General features: G+C 41.7%; 1 long non-coding RNA gene across 2 annotated transcripts; it reads right to left on the bottom strand.

Moving 5' to 3' along the window:
* Positions 1-4,193: 4,193 nt before the first annotated feature.
* LOC136460041 (uncharacterized) lies at positions 4,194-20,350 on the bottom strand. Of its 2 annotated transcripts, XR_010760312.1 has the most exons (4): positions 19,995-20,350; positions 19,831-19,888; positions 18,254-18,347; positions 4,194-4,526 (listed from the first exon to the last, which is right to left on the bottom strand). It is a non-coding gene; the product is annotated as an uncharacterized lncRNA (long non-coding RNA). The 2 variants fall into 2 exon arrangements; XR_010760313.1 differs by lacking the exon at positions 18,254-18,347.
* Positions 20,351-21,036: the final 686 nt, after the last annotated feature.

The raw sequence follows: 21,036 nt of genomic DNA, 5'->3' as shown, positions 1-21,036 counted from the left end.
CATTTTCCTGTACATAAGATATACCCAGTCGTTGATTCAGGAAAAAAGATCCTTTCAGGCACTGCCAATCCGAAGCACAGGTAATTTCTTCTACATGTTAGGCTATTGTATTAACATATAATGTAAAATTCATCTGCACTGGTGAGAGCAGTACACTGGTTTTAGATGAAACATGTCTAAAATAACTCTATAAGAAGTACTCTTTCAAACGTATTCCTCTTCCTGTTTGATTAGTTTTACTATCAGCTCCTCATGGATCCTCACTGCAATATTAAGAAGGCCATGTATCATCTACCTCCTTGTGTGGCTGCTATTTTCGAAAGATAGCTTCTATTTATGTGGCTGCCATAATAATGTACTCATTTTCTTCAGCAAGCACGTGTTGGTTCTGTTGACCTGAATCAGTTAGTTCCAACGAATGCATTTTTAATCCACCATTTAAAATTCTTAGCACCCTATAATCACTGATTTGGAAGCTAGAAAAAAACAGGAAGACAATTATTATTGGTAACTTCAAATTGGTCCTATTAATTAAATCTATGTTAGGTCTTATAAAACCATGAGAGATGCATGTTGTATGCATGATAAATTTTAAGTACAACTCCATATGAAAAACTGTACAACATCTTCGGTTTTCCACTATTTCCTCTTGCTTTTCTTACCCAGGGGCGACCATGACTGCATGGTAGTTCCGTTGGATAACTGAGTTAGTGCTTCCGCACCATATTAATACCATTTTTGTCATTTCAGTATATATATAGGTTGTTCAAATGCTTATGCTGGATTTATGTCGATTGTACCCTAATATGAATCGGGGATTTATCTTTGGTTTCCCACTTCTTTCTTTTCTCAGCAAGGGACAAATATGTGTGCATGGTAGTGCTGTTCAATAGGTGAGTTAGCGCTTCCTCACCACGTTGATATCATTTTTCTCATTCCAGTATATAGGTTCGTCCCAGCCGACCTTTTTACTGGTAACAACCCAAGGGGTATCTCTAAAATGCCATTAATTGACAGCATTGCTGACAAGCCCTGGTATTGCTTCCGATACTCTATCGTCAGGTCTTCTTGTGGTAGATTACCTACCCTCTATTTATCTGATGTTGTGAACAATTCCATTTTTAATTATTTTCGTAACACATTATTATGATACTATGCAACATGGATGGCATCGTATCCAATGAAGTTTGTTTAGTTTTAAGAGTGAGAGTGTGAACCACGTTGAAATTAGAATTAGTTACTACACGGAGTCCCTCATTGATCTAACTATTGATGAACGTAGAAGGCTCTCTGCCGATCATTTCTTTTGGTCGCATCATCTTATATATTTTCTTGAAGAAAAAGTAGTCTCATATAAAAGAAAAATTCTTTGATCATATGTAACTATGCTTCCAACTTGGTCTGTGCATGATCATGATATAGGCATAAATATTGACTAGCTGCAAAAAAACCATTTTTGAATTGTTTTAGATGTAATTTAATATACCAAGATGAGATAAGTTTGCTATTGTACCCCTGTTCTTTTATCTTTTTAATTAGTGAATAATTTTTAAGCCTAACTTTAGAGAGAAGCTACTCAATGTGCATGGTGTAGGGACTCCACAATTGTCATAGCCTCTATTATGAAATCGTTCTTAAATGATACTATTTTCTATTTTCTAAATAATGGATCATATTTATGCAGACCAATCCAAGGCGATAATATTCTTTGTCAGATGGGAGCCTAAAAATGTTGACACAATATTTTGCTGATGAATAATAGATCTGGTCTTATAGGAATTTTCACTGCATCCCCAATCCGATATTTTTACCACATTGTAATCAAGATTTTGTTACTCCTATAATCCTGGTCTCTGATATTTTTACTACATTGTAATCAAGATTTTGTTATTCCTATAGTCCTGGACTCGATAAATACAGATATAATGTACTGGTGCTTGCAGAGTTTATATATTGGTGTCGACTGGTGTCCCTTGCAAACTTTTCGTTTTTGCTCTTTTGTCTAGCGACCATGTTCAATATATATAGATACCATCCAGTTATTCATAATTATGTTATAAATCGTGAATGGTTTTATTCTGTCACAGCTTTTAGTCACATGTTTTCTTAATCATGTCTCATGCCATACGACAAGCTAACATTATGCTCATTCACCCAAAAACAACCTACGAACTATGGATTTCTAAAGTTACTACGTAGTGTGTCAGTGCGTTGCTACAGGACAACTAAATTTTTGTACTAAAAATACATGGATCGCACGATAAGATAATAATATTGTCAGTCATTAAACTAACATTTAATCCAAAAAGTAAAGTTTGTGAAATTAACAATCACTAAGAGTATGGCATCGTAGACTCATAAACTCTACTATATAGACTTTTCCGTGATACGGCTAAAATAATGTTTTATATCGGCAAGAAGTCTTCGATATTACAAACTAAATGAAGCAATCAAATATGTCAGACAAACATTACTCAATCCACATATTTTGAACCTATTTGACCAATGAAAATGCACAAAATAACTATTATATTAAACTAAATTCATGTCCATCATCTATTCAAAGTGCATATCACAAGCGTGTAAATAATTTTAATATTATTTAGTTCTCTAAATCTATGAGACACGACACGGTGTCCTTAGCAAATTCTTGAACTCGACGACGTCTGACTTCATCAACAAGCACATAATCAAATAAATCAAAAACTAAAAGGCAGCACATAGATTTCAGATTTGGAACTAAACTGCAATCTCAGCATTTCTTCAACGTCGTTATTTCTCACTTTAGTTCACCAGGTGAATAGTTTATTCACACTTTAGTTCATCTGATGAATATGAGTATTCTGCAATCAGGTTGAGTTCTGCTAACAAAAGCATGCAATATTTGGATTTCTCAAGGTGGAGAAGAGAGAGTAACATGTTTACAACAGCTTTATCAGAATCGAGCTGAATTATCACCTCACGGCTTCCACAGAATATGAGTAACAGGTTTACAACGGCTTCATACACACACACACACACACCAGATAGTTCCAAGAAATTCAAAATTCATCTTTAGTCAAAATTCAGCATTGTCTTCCTTCATTGCCTGCATCATTTTTTGTTTAAAAAAATCAGGAAACAACCACATTCTGAAGAATCACTAAACAGGAGCAAATAGTCTTTTAGGGAGGCTGCTGGTGGCTTGACAGAGTCACAGAACAGAACAACATCATACAAAATGGCAATCCTTAGTTGAAGATAATGGAAATATCTCTCCCTCTTTAGGTAGCGTAGTTGAATGCCAACCTCCAGAGTACGTACTGTCAACCTAGAATTATAAGCTATAGAAATTTATGGAACAAGTGAGAAATCAGGAAATCATTGTGATGATAAAATCATCAATTTATTAGCAAGCAGTGGCGCCCTGATGTTCATAGACACAGTGAATGCCACATGCTGATCATCTAGTGACCTGGAATTCAGGATAGAGAATAAATGTGATTAGGAAAAACAACAGCATGCTATAATTCGTTATCATACTAAAACAAAGGACTGTTGAAGAATAATGGGAAAATTACCATCCTACAAAATTAACCTTCGCATTATCCTTGTATCCATTCACCACTTTAGAAAATGGATACCGATCCCAGTATATAAGGACCTAAAGAGAAGAACCGGAAATGAACTACAGAAAAATTACAAGTACGTCTTCCCATATACAAAATCATATAAATTCCATTACTTACATTCGACTCCTTGTGTTAGAACTTGGATCAATCCATATACCAGCAAGTATATTATCAGGTTTAGCAAGCTCTGAGGAATTTTTTTTAGCTTCAACTATAAACCAAATAATATATGACAAAATAGAATTATGGACCATTTGTTGCTTTTACCGGATTCCACATGCATAGCATCCAACTCAAGCTAACAGAGTCTCCATCAATGCCAAATTTTGCAAAACAGGCCGGGTAAGCTGAGTGCGGAGCTGAGGCACGACAATGAAGGGAACCCATACAAATTACTTTCATAACAATTTATAAATGTATCTCATTAAAATACAACACTTTTACAAAAAAAATTATGTCCAAGTGTTATTTTGGAGATTGTGTCAATGTCCTAAATGACTTACAGAGTCAGAAGGATGAATTGATCATTTCACCACACATGAGTGGGGTTACATTAGAAATAAACTAATGAACCTGTGGGAAGGGAAAAATCATAGCATAAGAAAGATAGAAAATTGTTCCACCTTCATGTCTACTTCTAGTTTTTCATAAAGCCACTGAGTATGTCTCAAGTACTACAATGTACAAACCTATCAAAAGTTAAACCCTTCTCAACAATAGCCAGCTTTCTCTTAACGTTCCCATCAGTGGGTTTGTAGCACAAAATGATGAAGTGACTTGGGTTAGCAGAAGATGCAACAACTCCCAAGTAGGAACCCATCTTCAACTATTTGCATTTCTCTACATCTAGTATTGTGGCAGTGAACACATTACTGAAAGTAGAAGCGATCTTTGACGCCTCCTCCGCAAGCACAGCTGAAAGGACAAAGGATGACTGCAATAAGTATACTGACAAGAAATCTATGAAGAACAATCTGAAAGGATCAAGATGCCCAAGAGGGGGGGGGGGGTGAATTGGGCTAATTCTAAATTTCTTTGCAATAATTAAACCCTACGGTTAGCCCAACTTTATCCCTTGTGCCTAGAAAGTGTTTCTAATGTTCTACCGCATAAAAAGTCTTGCGACCTAAGTTCCAATCCTACTCTAGCATGACAATTCTATGAATGTAAAGACAAGAATTGAATTGCTCAAAGTAAAGAGAGAAGGAGGAACGCAGTGATCTTTTGTCGAGGTATTGGAGAGTCGTCATTCCCCACTAGTCCTCGTTGGAGCACCCGCACAAGGGTGTAGCTCCCCCTTGATCCACGCAAGGATCAAGTGCTCTCTATGGGTTGATTCTTTAACACTCCATCATGGTGAATCACCTACAACCGCTCATAACTTGAGTTGGGTCATCCATAAGCTCCGCCGGATGATCACCAAGCTCCCAATCACTACCAAGCCATCTAGGTGATGGCGATCACCAAGAGTAACAAGCACGAACTCTCACTTGACCATGATAAGCCTAATGAGAAGGGTGGATGCACACTTTGCTACTCTTGCTTTTACTAATGAGGTCTCACTCTTGGATTCTTAAATCTCAATCACCTCACTAGGGCCTTGCTCTTCTTGGCACTCTCAAGGGTGTTTCTCAGCTGTTGGAATGAGTAAAAGCACCCCCTCACATGAATGGAGGAAGTATTTATACACCCGTGTTCAAAATGAACCGTTATGTGCCTCTATAGGGTGACCGGACGCTCCGATCAGTTCTCCCCGAATCCCAGTGTTTAAGTTGTAACCGGACGTGTCCGGTCATGATTTTCCCTCTCTAGAACCTTACTAGAGTCGACCGGACGCTGGCACCCAGCGTCCGGTCACTCACCTCTCAGCATCCGATCGCACCAGACGATTTTACCTTGATCAAATGACCTAACCAGACAATGCGCCAGCGCCTGGTCACACCGGAACCAGTGTCCGATCAACATTTGACCCTCCATTCACTTCCATCTCACAATCATATATGAATGGAGTTTGCTTCAATTGATCTAAGGGCTTTTTAGGAGCTATCTAGTGCTAGATTTGATAAGTGTGCACCACACCTAACTTACTAGACTCACCTAGGTCAAGCTACCCATCCATACCCTCCCTTAATAGTACGGCTAAAGGAAAAAAGTCCTAAACTACTCTAAGTGTCTCTCTAACTCCAAATGACACTTAGAACTAGTCCATCCTTAACCATGTCGTCCATCCTTTGAAAACCAAAACGATTTCCATCGTAGGGGCATGACAACCATGATTTTCCAACCAATCTCCATTACCATGACCTAACTTAATTGCCTCTACAAAACACACGTTAGTTATAGTAATTACATATTGTCATTAATCACCGAAACCCAACTAGGGCCTAGATGCTTTCAATCTCCTCCTTTTTGGTAACTGATGACAATACCACCTCGAGTATGTAAAAGAGATGAGGTTTTTAACATGCTTGGTTCATATAAGCTTTTGACAATAAGAACAAAAGTGTTCGACAAGCTTATATGACCCAAGCCAACATGATGTACTCAAAAGATATGAAATAAGCATGAGTACAAGTAATAAAGCTTATTTGTATCAGAGTAAAACGCGAAAGCAAAGCAAATGAGTATAACACAAGTGATATGACATATAAATAATTCAAAGTAGAGAGCACGCATGTCAAATATCACGATCACGTAGATATCACTATCACATAAATATAGTTTGATGCATGAAAGTAAACACATGAATGCATAATAGTGTATCACACATAAAAACCAAATATAATAGATAATCTAAACTCCCCTAGATAAGTCACTCTCCCTAAGTCTAACATACTCGATCCCTCTCCCCCTTTGGCGTCAAACACCAAAACCTAAGGGTCGGTCGGTGGGGCTACAGCGAACGAGTCGGGCGCTGAGGTACGAGGAGCGAGCTGGAACTATGTGCCATCATTATCTGATCCTGAGCTCTAAGTTATTTGACCCTCTGTAGCTAGAAGCGATGCTGAAGTGGTCTGGGGATCAGGGACTAGTGTGGCCTAAGACTCTATAGGTATGACTATAGCAGGCGGCTCTAATGATGCAACTGAAAAAGGGAGCGTCTCTGTAGTCCCAGTAATAGGTGCAACTATGGAAGGACCTAGGACATGTAGATATGGCGGAGTCGGCTGCCCTGTCAGCTCATTGAAGGTAGCACCAAATCTCCTAAAGACTGTAGTTTTTGGTACAAGCAGCGAGGAAGTATGAGCCGGTGTGAAGCCTGTCTGAAAAGGTGTGAACTATGGGACTGGCACTGGTGAGGCAAACCATTAGGACACCTACTCTGTAGGAGAAGGAAACTATGTTGGTGATTGTCCTTGACTCTGAAGCCCACTAGGCTATAAAGCTAGAGTTGTAGAAGTGGTGGTAGGCTAGCTGATCTGGGATGAAGGCTGTGGCGGTGGAGCCCCAATAGCTGTCACAACATGCTGCATGAATCTAAGGAGCTGCTGCTGCATGAGGAGCTGCTACTAATGCATGGCCTGCTACTGCTATTGCATAGCCTGCTACTGCTGCTGTATAGCCTGCTGCTGTCGCTGGAACTCATCCTGCCTAGTCTAGAACTGTGCAAATGTAGCAGTGGTTTCTTGGGTCTGACAAGCCTAATCCTGCCTCATCCGCTCAAGGATAGCAAATAGAGCAGGGTCTGTCTGTGGTGTAGGTGGAGCTAAACTGGAGCTACTGGCCTCATGATCATGTCATCATGGAGGCATCTAAGGGATAGCCTAGTAGTCATCATCTGAGCTATCACTAGGGTCACTCTCGACCATCCCCTCCTGCTAAGCATCTAACTGCTCCTCCTCTATAGCTGCTATGCCTCTGATGGTCTCATCCTACTGGGCTACAATCTCTGGCACCTCTAGATAATGGTGTGACTGGCTGGGTGTCCTCCCTACACTATGGTGGAGCATCTGAGTCATGATGTATGCAGGGAACTCTGTAGTAGCACCACTATACTCTGTTAGCTTCTCAAGTGGCCTCATAGTAACTGCCCTGTGTATTAGAAAAGTAATCCAGTGGGCATAGGGCAACTGTCGATGACCTCTGAACCCCTCTGCAATAGTATCCTCCATCTCTGATAGAAGGAGATCCCAAATATCAAATACAGTCTGCTGCATTAGAGAGTTTAGAAGCCATAACTGTATGTGAGTCAGGCCCTTGTGATATCCCATCCTTGGAAGCAGAGTCCTCCCCATAATGGCATCAAGCACTCTAGCTATAGGAGTGAGTCTCTGGGAGTCCTGCTCAACCCCTCGCCAAAAGGCTCTATGAAGCAATGACGGACTAGATCTGTAGAGGGTACAAGACCGCCATGAGAGCATTTGGGAGGCTCTATCTGTCCATAGCACACCTCATGTAGCCAGATGGGCTGCTCTTGAAGCCTGAATATCTCTCTGACCCTAAAGCTCATCAGCCTATAGTCTCTGCCTCTAAAAGCAGAATGTATAAATCTGTGCTACGGGTCAATCCAAAGTGTAGCATAGAACTCATGGACCTAAGATGGAACATATAAGCCTATCCGTCAGAGTAAGTCTGTCAGCCCTGGCAAGTAGGATAGGTAAGGGTGAATATGTTCTCCAACTGCCGCTACAATAGACTCAATGTTGCACACCCTCTGTGATCTAAATACAACCCCACTATTAAGATATGCATGATAAAAATCCTCCTATAGTGGTGTGTAGAAGCCCTCTGATGCACGCTCATCCCAACTCAGCGGAAACCACTCGTCAAATTGAACAAACCTGAGCTGCTGCACCTGCTTGGCCGTGGCGGCCCTCAAATCCAAGTGAGTTACTGGAGGTGGATCATGTGGTCTAGGTGGTAGGCGAGAACCCCTCCACTGTATCTCTGCCCTCAGTGTCACCTGGGTACGAGTATGACCAGAGTGGTGTAATTGTGGCTGAGGTGGCAGCTCTGTCTCCTTAGACTGCACTCCCTCCTGAGTCTGCTCGACTGGCTATGGCCCCTGCTGTGACTCCCCCTGAGGCTGACTCTCATTAATAGCGACACGCCGTCCTCCAACCATGGTTGTCCTAGCTGGACCACCATGACGACACTCAACCTCCTGGACAGTGGCCCTCTGAGCTAGAGAAAGCTGCTCTACAATCACTACACCACTCCTAGCACCTCCTACCTCTGCACGCTCTGTGGCGGCTACAACTATGGCTGCTCTTGCTATGTCAGCATCTGGATACTTGCGCTTCTTCGTTGCAAGCTTATTCATCGCCTTACCTTTTGCATCAGTAGGCAAGTGAGGCGGAAGCCTCGGATCCTCATCACCTAGACCACCACCGGCATTCTTGACACGGGCCATCTAAAACAAACTACTACCTCTAACAAAGATCAACTACTAACTATCACTTCCGAGGCTTAGCCTCGATCTGTACTCATGAGCTTGGCCCCGAGTTGACTGACAACTGCTAAGATGACCTCAGAAACACCGACTCGCTGCACGTTAGAATAGATCGGATATATAAATAATTATAATATATCTAGAGATATGAAACCCTAAGAAACAAGCAACAGATACAAAATTGAAAACGAGGGCTTGCTACCTAACGAACAGGCGAATCGACGAGAAGGGGAATGAATCGAGGAACCACCAGATTGACACTTGTGAAGCTAGGGTTAGGGTTCGTTGGTCGGCGTGGATCGGTGGCAGGGAAGATGCATGTAGGCACTAGAGGCGCTAGTGAAGGAAGCAGGGACTCTAGCGAGGATCAGTCGGTGGCACTAGGGCATAGGCTCATGGCGAATGTGGGCACGGTGGCGTGGCAAGGTTGACGTAGCATGGTGGCGCTGTTGTAGGAGCAGCGCGGGCACGAGTGGAGCTAAGGCGTAGGCATGGGCGCAGATGGCGCAGCACGGCGGCACGGGAGGCGACGCTGGAGAAGATGGCGTGGTGGCGCAGCTAGGGCATAGGCGTGTGCAGGCAGGAGTGGTGAAGTCAGCGTGGTGGATGTGGATAGGTCACGGCGTGGCGCGATTTATGGTGGCCCCCGATGGATTAGAAAAGAAAACAAGTAAGAGTTCAGAACCCGCACGTTTTCTACTAACCGGACGCTCCAGCGGCAATAACCGGACGCTGCCACACAGAGTCCGGTCGATTCCAGAGAGGTCCAAACCCCCTGGAATCACAACCGAATGCGTCCGATCACCATTGACCGGATGCAGCCAGAGTCCGGTCCAACTTGTCTCCTTCTTCTTCGCTCGACCGAACGTAGAAACGTCCTCTGACTGGACGCTAGATAACAGAGTCCAGTCACACCTTTGCAGCAAGGTTCACCTCTTATGAACTGACCAAACGCTGGACTTCAGAGTCCGTTGCAACGTCCAGTCACTCTTTTCTAGCAAATCTTCAAAGTTCCTTCGTGCTGCCTGTTCCCAATCAAGTCCTAACTTCAATAGATCCAAATAAACACCAATTGGGACTGATGTAAGTGACCTCTCTCAAACCCTCAAAATTTTCAAAATATTTTGTCTTAGGCTATAATTGTTTTTAAGAAAATAGGCAATAAGAGGACAATTGAAAATAAATGACAAAACAACATTCATGCATATGTAGTGCAATACTTGAAAGTAAATCTAGTTGCTTGTCAAGTTTGATCCAAGGTTAAGCTTCTTCACTCGCTTTTTGGCGTTAACCATGTTAGACAAGCCATATATGCATTACCAAAGATTAAATATGTTGTATATTACAATGCAATGCAAGGGACAACATAAGCTCATTTTCTAGTGAAGTTGCTAAAATCAAGAACAGTGAGCTCATTTCGCAATCGACAAAAAGTCGCCTCATCTAGCGGTTTGGTGAAGATATCCGCCAATTGATCCTCGGTCCTTACACCTTCTAGTGATATATTATTCTTTGCAACACGATCTCTAAGAAAGTGATGGCGGATATCTATGTGCTTGGTGCAAGAGTGTTGAACCGGATTATTTGCAAGTTTTACCGCACTTTCATTGTTGCACAAAAGAGGTATTTTTCTAGAACTACACCATAGTCTAGCAAAGTTTGTTTCATATAAAGTATTTGTGCATGACAAGCACCCGTGATAATGTATTCTCCTTCGGCGGTGGACAAAGCCACACTATTTTATTTCTTTGAGGACCAAGACACAAGTGATCTACCAAGCAAATGGCACCCTCTAGATGTGCTTTTTCTATCAACTTTGCAACCGGCATAATCCGAATCAGAATAGCCAACTAATTCAAATATAGCTCATTTGGGATACCAAAGGCCAATGAATCAGAATAGCCAACTAATTCCACATCATATGTTTATTCAACCAAGCCGGTGGCATGATTAAATACTCTATATGCTTTGGACTTTGATGAGTAACCAATAAGAAAACCAATATCACAATGTCTTTAAAACTTCCCTAGGTGTTGCTGCTTCTTTTAGATGTAGCATTTGCAACCAAACACCCTAAAGAAGGAGACGTCCGGTTTCTTCCCATTGAGCAACTCATAAGGTGTCTTGCCAAGAAATTTTTGAAGGAATAGGCGATTGGATGCATAGCAAGCGGTGTTGATAGCTTCCGCCCATAGAGCCTCGGGAGTGTGGTACTCATCAAGCATTGTTCTTGCAAGAGTGATCAATGTCTGGTTCTTTCTCTCAACTATACCATTTTGTTGAGGAGTATATATTGCGGAGACCTCATGCTTGATCTCAACTTCATCACAATAGGCTTCTATGTTTGTGTTATCAAATTCTTTGCTGTTGTCACTTCTAATCTTCTTAAACTTTACTTCAATTCATTTTATGCTCTCTTGGCAAACTTCTTAAAGCATGATGCAACTTTGGATTTGTCATAAAGGAAGAACACCCATGTGTATCTTGAATAGCCATCAACAATCATAAGACAATAAAGATTTCCTCCCAAACTCTTGTATGTTGTTGATCCAAATAAGTCCATGTGAAGAAGTTCTAGCACTCTTGTGGTTGACATGAAAGCTTTTGTTGGATGAGTATTTGCAACTTGCTTGTCGGCTTGACATGCATTACAAAGTTTGTCCTTCTCAAACTTCACATCCTTCAACCATCTCACCAAATCATTCTTCATTAGCTTCTTGAGTGAGCTCATCCTAACATGAGCAAGTCTTCTATGCCATAGCCACCCAAGTGTTGTTTTGGTGAATAGGTATGTCTTCAAGTTAGCATCTTTGGAGGTGAAATCCACTAAATATAGCTTGTTGTATCTAAATCCTTTGAATACTAATTGATCATCATCCTTCTTAGATACAACAACTTCCTTCTCGATAAACAAGCATTGGAAGCTAAGATCATACAATTGTCCAACGGATAGCAAGTTGAAGCTCAATGAAGCAACATATAGCACATTTGAGATTGAATGGTCATTTGATATTACCACTTTGCCCAATCCTTTAACCTTGCCCTTTGAATTATCTCCAAATATGATTCTTTCTTGTCCATCTGCTTCTTCATCTAGTGAGGTGAACATACAAGGATCATCGGTCATATGTTGTGTGCAACCACTATCAATTATCCAATAATTTCCACCGGTCTTGTAGTTCACCTACACACAAGAGATCAAGCTTTAGGAACTCAAACTTGTTGAGGGCCCTTCACCTTCTCAACAAGTGACTTTACTACCCAAATTTTCTTAGGCCTATTCTTGTTGGGAGGTCCTAAGAACATGACTTTCAACTTTCCACTAGAATCCTTTCTAAGCATGTAATGAGCATTGAAAGCAAAAGGTCTAGCATGCTTGGGCAAGGGTTGTGGTGGTGGAGTTTGACACTTATGGGCAAAGTGGCCTTCTTGTCCACACTCAAAACATCTCTTTGGCTTTGGCTTTGACTTGTGTTGTTGTTGAGCTTGAGCCTTCTTATCTTGGTTTGCCAAGTACCCAATACCACTTCTATCTATCTTCATGACGGTGTTCATTAGTAGCTCACTTTGAAGATGCTTGCTTCTTGTGAATTTACTCAATCTAATCTTAAGATGCTCTTTCTCTAACTTGAGCTTCTTGTTCTCTTCCTTGAGTGCATCATTGTTTTTCTCTTCCTTGAGTTTCTTGTTCTCTTCTTTGAGATTCTCATTCTCAAGAATCAAGCCACCATCATGATCAAGAGTTTCTAGCACTATAGTGTTGGTGGTTTTGAGCTCTTCAAGATCTTTCTTTAGCTTTTCATTGTCATTCTTGAGCTTGACATACTCATCATGATTATCGGTCTCAACCACTTGCTTGTCCTTGCTACTAGAACTTTGCTCAATGCTCTCAATGATCAAATCATCACATGATATAGCTATATCAATCTTAACAACATTGTTAGTAGCATCATGTGGCTCATTGGATAAAAATTCTTGAGCAATGACAAGATTATCATGATTAATCTTAAGAGTAGTATATTCTTCTTTTAGTATGTTGTGGCTAGTGATAAACTCATTGTGTATCCTCTCAAGTTTATCATGTTTTTCTTTAAGCTCTTTCTTAGAAGATTTGAACTCCTTGAGTTTGGATGATATAGCATCATTTGCTTCTCTAAGCTCAACACTAGCCTTTTCGGCTATATCACATTTAGCTAAAAGAGAGTCATTCTTAGCTTCTAGCTTGTCATTCTTAGCTCTAGTCTTTCTAATGATCCTAGTATATTTGTTTAGCAATTTGACAAGTTCATCATATGAAGGTGATTCAAATTCATCATCATCACTATCACTATCACAATCATCATTGTTAGCATGATCATCACTACTACAATCATCATCATTTGATACCTTTCGTTCACCCTTGGCCATAAGGCATAGGTGTGTAGAGGTTGATAGCGGTGGTGTTGGTGAAGATAATGAAGAGTCAATCACAATGGCGGCCACCTTCTCATTATCACTATCATCATCGGATGAGCAACTTGATGAATCAATGTCTGTGAGCTAATCACCGATGATGTATGCCTTTCCACTTTTTTTCTTCTTGTAGAATTTCTTCTTCTTGCCATCCTTCTTCTTGTATGGCTTATTTTTCTTCTTCTCATCTTCATCACTTGAGTCATCTTTCTTGCCCTTGTTCTTATTCTTGTACTTGTCTTTCTTGGGCTTTGTGCATTGATGTGCTAGATGACCTAGTTCTCCACAATTGTAGCAATCCATCTCCGAGATTGGCTTCCTTCTAGAGCTAGTGAAGAACTTCTTTTTCTTGCCATCAAACTTGATGCCACTCTTGTTAAGCTTCTTTAGCATCTTGGTGATTCTTCTCACCATGAGAGCAAGACTTGCATCATCAATTTCATCATCACTTGAGCTCTCATACTCAAGCCTTGCTTTGCCCTTCTCTTGGCTAGCTTTGAATGCTAAGTCTTTTTCTTTCTTCTTAGTAGAGGATGAGCCATCTTGTGGTGTGATGTGTATGTATATCTCATGAGCATTGATCTTTCCCAAGATTTGTGTTGATGTAGTGGTGGAAAGATCACCTTGATGAAGCACGGTCACAATATGCCCATATTTATCAATGGGGAGGACACTCAAAATATTTCTTACAACGTCGGATGGTTGCATTTGAGTAAGTCCAAGCCCATTAACTTCCTCTACAAGAACATTCAAGCGTGAGTACATTTTATTAGCACTCCCTTTAGGAAGAATTTCAAATGAATTTAGTTTTTTCTTGACAAGATGATAGCGTTCCTCATGCTCGCTCTTTGTTCCCTCATGGAGCGCACAAATATCTGACCATAGTGTATGTGCATCTTTGTGGTTCCTCACCCGGTTGAACACATCTTTGTAAAGGCCTCTAAAGATGGTGTTTCAAGCCTTTGCATTCCATTTTTTGTAATTGACCTCATCGCCTTGTAGGTGTGTGGCATCCCGAGGTTTTGGGAAACCTTATGAGGTGGCTCTAAGTATTCTAACATCTAGAGCTTCTAAATACGCCTCCATACGGATTTTCCAATAAGGAAAATCATCCCCTCAAAGATAGGAGGAGGTCCATCTCTATGAGACATCTTTCTCTAGGCGGTTAAGCCTAAATACGTGAGCATGAGGCCCTGATACCAATTGAAATAATCAAGATGCCCAAGAGGGGGGGTGAATTGGGTTAATTCTAAATTTCTTTGCAATAATTAAACCCTACAGTTAGCCCAACTTCACCCCTTGTGCCTAGAAAGTGTTTCTAATATTCTACCATACAAAAAGTCTTGCAACCTAAGTTCCAATCCTACTCTAGCATGGCAACTCTATGAATGTAAAGACAAGAATTGAATTGCTTAAAGTAAATGCTCAAAGTAAAGAGAGAAGGAGGAACGCAGCGATGTTTTGCCGAGGTATCAGAGAGTCACCACTCCCCACTAGTCCTCATTGGAGCACCCGTGCAAGGGTGTAGCTTCCCCTTGATCCACACAAGGATTAAATGCTCTCTAAGGGTTGATTCTTTGACACTCCGTCGTGATAAATCACCCACAACCGTTTACAACTTGAGTTGGGTCATCCACAACCACAAGCTCCACCGGATGATCACCAAGCTCCCAATCACCACCAAGCCATCTAGGTGATGGCGATTACTAAGAGTAACAAGCATGAACTCTCACTTGACCATGACAAGCCTAATGAGAAGGGTGGATGCACACTTTGCTACTCTTGCTTTCACTAATGAGGTCTCACTCTTGGATTCTCAAATCTTAATCACCTCACTAGGACCTTGCTCTTCTTGGCACTCTCAAGGGTGTTTCTCAGCTGTTGGAATGAGCAAAAGTACCCCCTCACACGAATGAAGGAAGTATTTATACACCCATGTTCAAAACAAACCGTTATGTGCCTCTTCGGGGTGATCGAACGCTCTAGTCAAGTTGACCGGATACTCCGGTCAGTTCTCCCCAAAACCCAGTGTTTAAGTTGTGACCGGACGTTGGACAGCGTCCGGTCAGCACTGACCGAACACGTCCGGTCATGATTTTCCCTCTCTAAAACCTTACTGGAGTCGACCAGACGCTGGCACCCAGCATCCGGTCACTCATCTCTCAGCATCCGGTCGCGCTAGATGATTGCACCTTGATCAAATAACCTGACCAGACTCTACGCCAGCGTTCAGTCACACCGGAACCAGCATCCAATCAGTATTTGACCCTCCATTCACTTCCATCTCGCAATCATATGTGAATGAAGTTTGCTCCAATTGATCTAAGGGCTTTTTAGGAGCTACCTAGTGCTAGATTTGATAAGTGTACACCACACCTAACTCACTAGACTCACCTAGGTCAAGCTACCCATCCATACCCCCCTTAATAGTTCTAACTACTCTAAGTGTCTCTCCAACTCCAAACGACACTTAGAACTAGTCCATCATTAACCTTGTCGTCCATCCTTTGAAAACCAAAATGATTTCCATTGTATGGGCATGACAACCATGATTGCCCAACCAATCTCCATTACCATTACCTAACTTAATTGCCTCTGCAAAACACACGTTAGTCATAGTAATTATGTATTGTCATTAATCACCAAAACTCAACTAGGGGCTTAGATGCTTTCACAATCAAGAAAGATCCATGGACCAGGGGTAAGGACATTTGCCGAAGAGTGGAGAGTTCACAAGCTCTCTTCCGAATATCACACCCGACGAAAGATCATTAGCCTACTTAAGTTTTTGATCCACCTCAGCACCATAACCCAGTCCAATAATATCAACCTATTTCAGGTGCACCTTTTTTATTCAGACTTGTATCTATTGTCCTCATACAACCCTAGCACGATTCCTATGATTTAGACCGGTAGAAAATTCAGCAACAATCCACTGCACTCCATAACCATCACAACAGAAAAGAAAAAGAAGCTTGTGCAGGAGAATCAACTTACAAGAATAAATCAACAAGAATTAGCAGTACAAAAAGCTAAAGTAATCTGAATGGTCACTATTTCTCGACAACAGGGCATGTTGCCTGCAAAGAATTTTTTGTTTGTTATTAGCATGTATGGCCATGGAAGGCATTATCCGTTTATATGTACATTGTCTAGTTACACATGAACACATAAACGAAAATCCTAACAGATAAACATTTTCAACGCCACTACCAAGCTATCACAATAGTACTACTATACTTCTACTATCGAACAAAGGACCATATTTGCATCGTGAACCCAATAGATTCTTTTCATGCCACCATTGAACTATCATTTGTGGCAACTCACAAAGTACCAAGAGATTTACCTATTCCAAAAAAACAACAACATTTTTACTCCTGAGACCCCCCATCTACACGTAACGTAACCATCCAATGATCCAAGAAAGAAATTAAAATATATATATATCCTGGAGAATCCAAACCATCTAACCACCGTGACCTCAAACAAAAAAAGAAAACTAAAAGGAATTAGCACAACTAAGAACTCACAGCTGCTTCTCCTCGGCGAGGATTTGCTCAGCGAAGACGCCGGGCCGTACTACGTCGACCACGCCATGCCAGAGTAGTCGGATCCAGGCACGAACAGGAGTAGGGGCCGCTCCTGGTACTTGGCCTGCACCTAGAAGAACGTGGCAAAGTTGAGGCTGGTCGCCACGAGTCGCACTCGGACAGCCGTCGGCGATGAGATCTCCGGCACCGGGTGGTCTTAGACCGCAGCGAACGAGGAGGCTTGGGCCGAACAACGCGGCGAGGGTGGCCCATGCTGCCTTGGAAGCCGCACGCATAGGCGGCGGCGAGGACGGCCCATGATGCCAGGAAGCGGCACGCGGAGGCGGCGGTGCGTGCAGCCCTTGCAGGCACGCGTAGGGGCGGCATCGACAGTCGCGCGTGGCATGGGGCGGGCCAGCGAACGCGGCTCCGCTTGACCTGGCTAGGGCCAGTGCCGTGCGGCCCGAGCTAGGTCTACGAGCATGACTGGTGAGGGCCGCCGCACAGCCTGGAGATGGGCGGCGAGCGGCACCGGCCTGGAGATGGGCCGTTCTCTCCCTTATCCCACTATTAGCACGAGCACCACCAACGCCGTGATCCATAGTCGTCCTAGCAGTATTACCTCTTCCACGAGTTGTACAATGTTCAAACCAGGCAATCTACGTTGTCATGCACCAATTTAATATGAAATAGGAGACTGAAAAGTTCCACTAATTTTATTTCAACAGCAAATGAGATTATTTTCATTATTCATTGATTTCACACGGATGTGATACAAATATATATAGCCTACACACTAAGCAACACCCTGTAGTAAGAAGACAAAATAAGGACATTCTATAACCATCTATGAACTAAATAACTGGAAAACTTAAAGCAACTGTGCCTTGATGATGAACCTGCACTTCTGTTAAAAACTAAATCATGAAACTAATAGTGACACATATGTGGTAAATTGTTGTTGCCCCCTTAGCCATTTATTTCATAAGAATTTCTGCTACTTACTGAAGGTGCCCAAGTAGAGATAAAAAAATGATGTTTATATAGGGAAAAAAAGAAACAAACTAAATTAAGTAGTTGGATCCAAATCAAGTGAAATTGCGTATCTAAATAGACCGTAGATTCAAGAATTGATTTCAATCCAGCAAATCATCACAACAAATCCAAAAAATGACAAAAGCAAAGTAATGTTAGTAAATGTAAATACATAACAACATTGTGGAAAGATTAAATTTATAAAAAATATACATATTTAAAATAACAACCTTGACGACCCTTGCAAGTTTGTTCTTCCCTTCTGCAACGGTTGTACCACAGATGCGCCTCATATTTCCCAGTGCATCTATGCCTAAAATAATTCTAAAGTAGTAGCTTTTTGTTAATTGTCTACTGCTATACCAATATACCACAATAATGCCCAATACAATGGCGCTCCTAATAATCAGCGAGATCATCAAAGCCTTCGATGGGGTCGGCACAGGGGCAAGTATTTCGATAGAAAAAGAAGCCTAATGCAACTAATACTTTTCATGGACACCGTCGGCCGATAAAAATATAGATTTGCAATTATTCAGGGACACCACGCGATATGAAAGAATTGGACAATTTATATAGTAGATATATAGTTGCATTATCAAATATTATATCCTTTGGTCAGGCAAACCCATCTAACAGAATAAACAAGAATACAAGATGACTATATACTGCAGGAACAAATATATTCTTTGTGCAGCTACACCAAATCGATATCATAAAAACAAATGACTATCAAAGTATGAACTGTAGGAACAAACATCTTTTAGCAAGGCCAATAAAATATTTTAATGTATCTAGTAGCAAAAAGACTTAAGTTTAACGAACAGGCAGAATACAGAAGTAAAAAGAACATATTAGTTACAGTAGAGTTTTTTTTAAATAATCGAGAGTTTTGTTTCAGTAAAAAACATTGTACCCAGTAAAACAAGAATCTGTCAGGTCCAGCAAATAGTAAAAGACAAAATTTATCTTTACCGTTCTAAAATGAAGATACCAAAGAGCGCCAGTAAAAAAGAACCAGGAACAATGATAGACAATAGACATTTAGATACAGTATACTACAAAATTTATTTAGCAGTTCTGATCTTTTGAAAAATCAGGAAGAAGTCATGGTGAAAAATCAATATGTTATTTCTAAAACTTTTTTATTGAACTATTAATGATTAAATTGAAAGTAAGGCTATCTGAATATAAATGCCTCAAGATACTAAACATTAGACAACTTGGCTTGCCTTTTTAATTCATTTGACTCAAGATACTAATCATTAAACAACTTGACTTGCCTTTTCTAAAATTAAATAGAGTCATGCAGCAAGTTTAGCAATACATGTTACTTATGGCTCGAGATTGTAAGACAAATACAGATGTATTTGCATCAGAACCAAGGAATTGAAATTGAACTTTTCTGGATTTGCTGATTTTTCAGAAGTGCATTTTGAGATGAATAAGATAAGAAACAGTACAAGAAATCAATATATTGATGGAAACAGTACATCTTCATGAGTGTTAGAACATCTTCAATCTCTACAAAAGCAGCAACTAAGCCGAATGGAGATCATTTCATTCCAGAGTCACCTACAAGGAAGTGTTAGAATGTTATAACCATAAGTTGGTTTTAGAAGTCGTGCCCCTGTTCCGCCTCTGCCTGTGTGTCATCAAATGGTCTGACGATGATGGATTCCTCAAACACTAACGCATTTACTATCCAGTAGTAGCATGTACATCTCTTCAATAAACATAAATATTACTGAAAAAGGGTTTGGCGTGGAGGGGGAAAGCTGGAGTTCCATGTATCGCCCATGTTTACCTCATAAAGAAGTCGTGCCCTGCACTCGAATTTGAATCAAAGCTCGACGGGATGCATCCTGCATTGGAACCATCAAATCGAATCAAGAAGGGGAAGGGGAAGTGAAGGGGAATGACAAGAAGATGATATGGAGGAGATGGAAACGGGATCTAGAGGAGGAGCACCTGGATCTGCAACCGGCGTTCAAGGTGCACACGCAGGAACGGAGGCAGCGGTGGCGGCGGCGCGCTAGCGGCAGCAGCGCCATTTCTTTCTTCTGCACGACAGGAGACTCGCTCGGCATGGGCACGGAAAGCATGGGAGGCCGCTTGGGATCACTGCTGCCGACTTGTTGGGGATCGGAGAAGCCTGCATGGGACCTCCCGTGCCCCCGTGCAGGTGCGGGCGTGCGCCCGTGCCCTCGCGCACGCGAGAGAGATGGAGAGCGAGTACGTCGAGGAGCGACGCACGGAGCCACCAAGAAGGCTAGATGGGGGTTCCCCAGCTCTACGCGGCCGCCGGCGGCGCGCCCAGATGCGGGTGGGCGTGGGCGGGCATGGGAGCAGGGTGGGCGTTTCTTTACTTAGGAGACGGGTGGACGGTGCGCGGAGAAAAATCGCATGGGCGGGTTGACAGGACGATGGACGAATGTCGCAAAAAAAAAAAAATATATGTTTTGTTATTTTTAGTTGTCGGAGATTTCATGTGGTCTGCCGCGTTGCCTGGTGGCGTGGCCTAAGGCCATGCATGTGAACGACCATCAGCTGTGGAATCGTTCATGGGACTAAAAAATTACCGTGGTCAAAGTATCCGCACAAGTTTAGCTGGGAGCGACTTGACCGGGTGCCGACGCAAACGCCACGGATTGGCGCACAAAACGCGATCAGTGGGACTTTGAGACTTGAGAGGATGGATGGATTCTGATTCTGTCAGCAGCAATCGTGACTCGCATCGTAATCTTGGCAACGCACCTAGTTAAACTATAGTTAAATAATTAACCTGCCCATTACGTCCGACTCGGTCAGTTAAACAACACGTGAGCGTCACAGAATACCATGTTATCTTTGTTTGTTTTAGAATTTTAACTGAGATCACATCAGGGTGAGCCGCGAAGGTCAAGCGGGGCTCGTTTAGATCGTAAGTTTTTTCACTCTCTCTCCGTCACATCAAATCTTTGGACACATGCATGAAGTATTAAATGTAGATAAAAAAATAACTAATTACATA

The sequence above is a fragment of the Miscanthus floridulus genome, chromosome 6 (genome assembly GCF_019320115.1).
Source record: "Miscanthus floridulus cultivar M001 chromosome 6, ASM1932011v1, whole genome shotgun sequence".
Taxonomy (NCBI): Eukaryota; Viridiplantae; Streptophyta; class Magnoliopsida; order Poales; family Poaceae; genus Miscanthus; species Miscanthus floridulus.
Note: the sequence above shows the minus strand (reverse complement) of the source record. Positions and strands in the feature narration are given on the sequence as shown.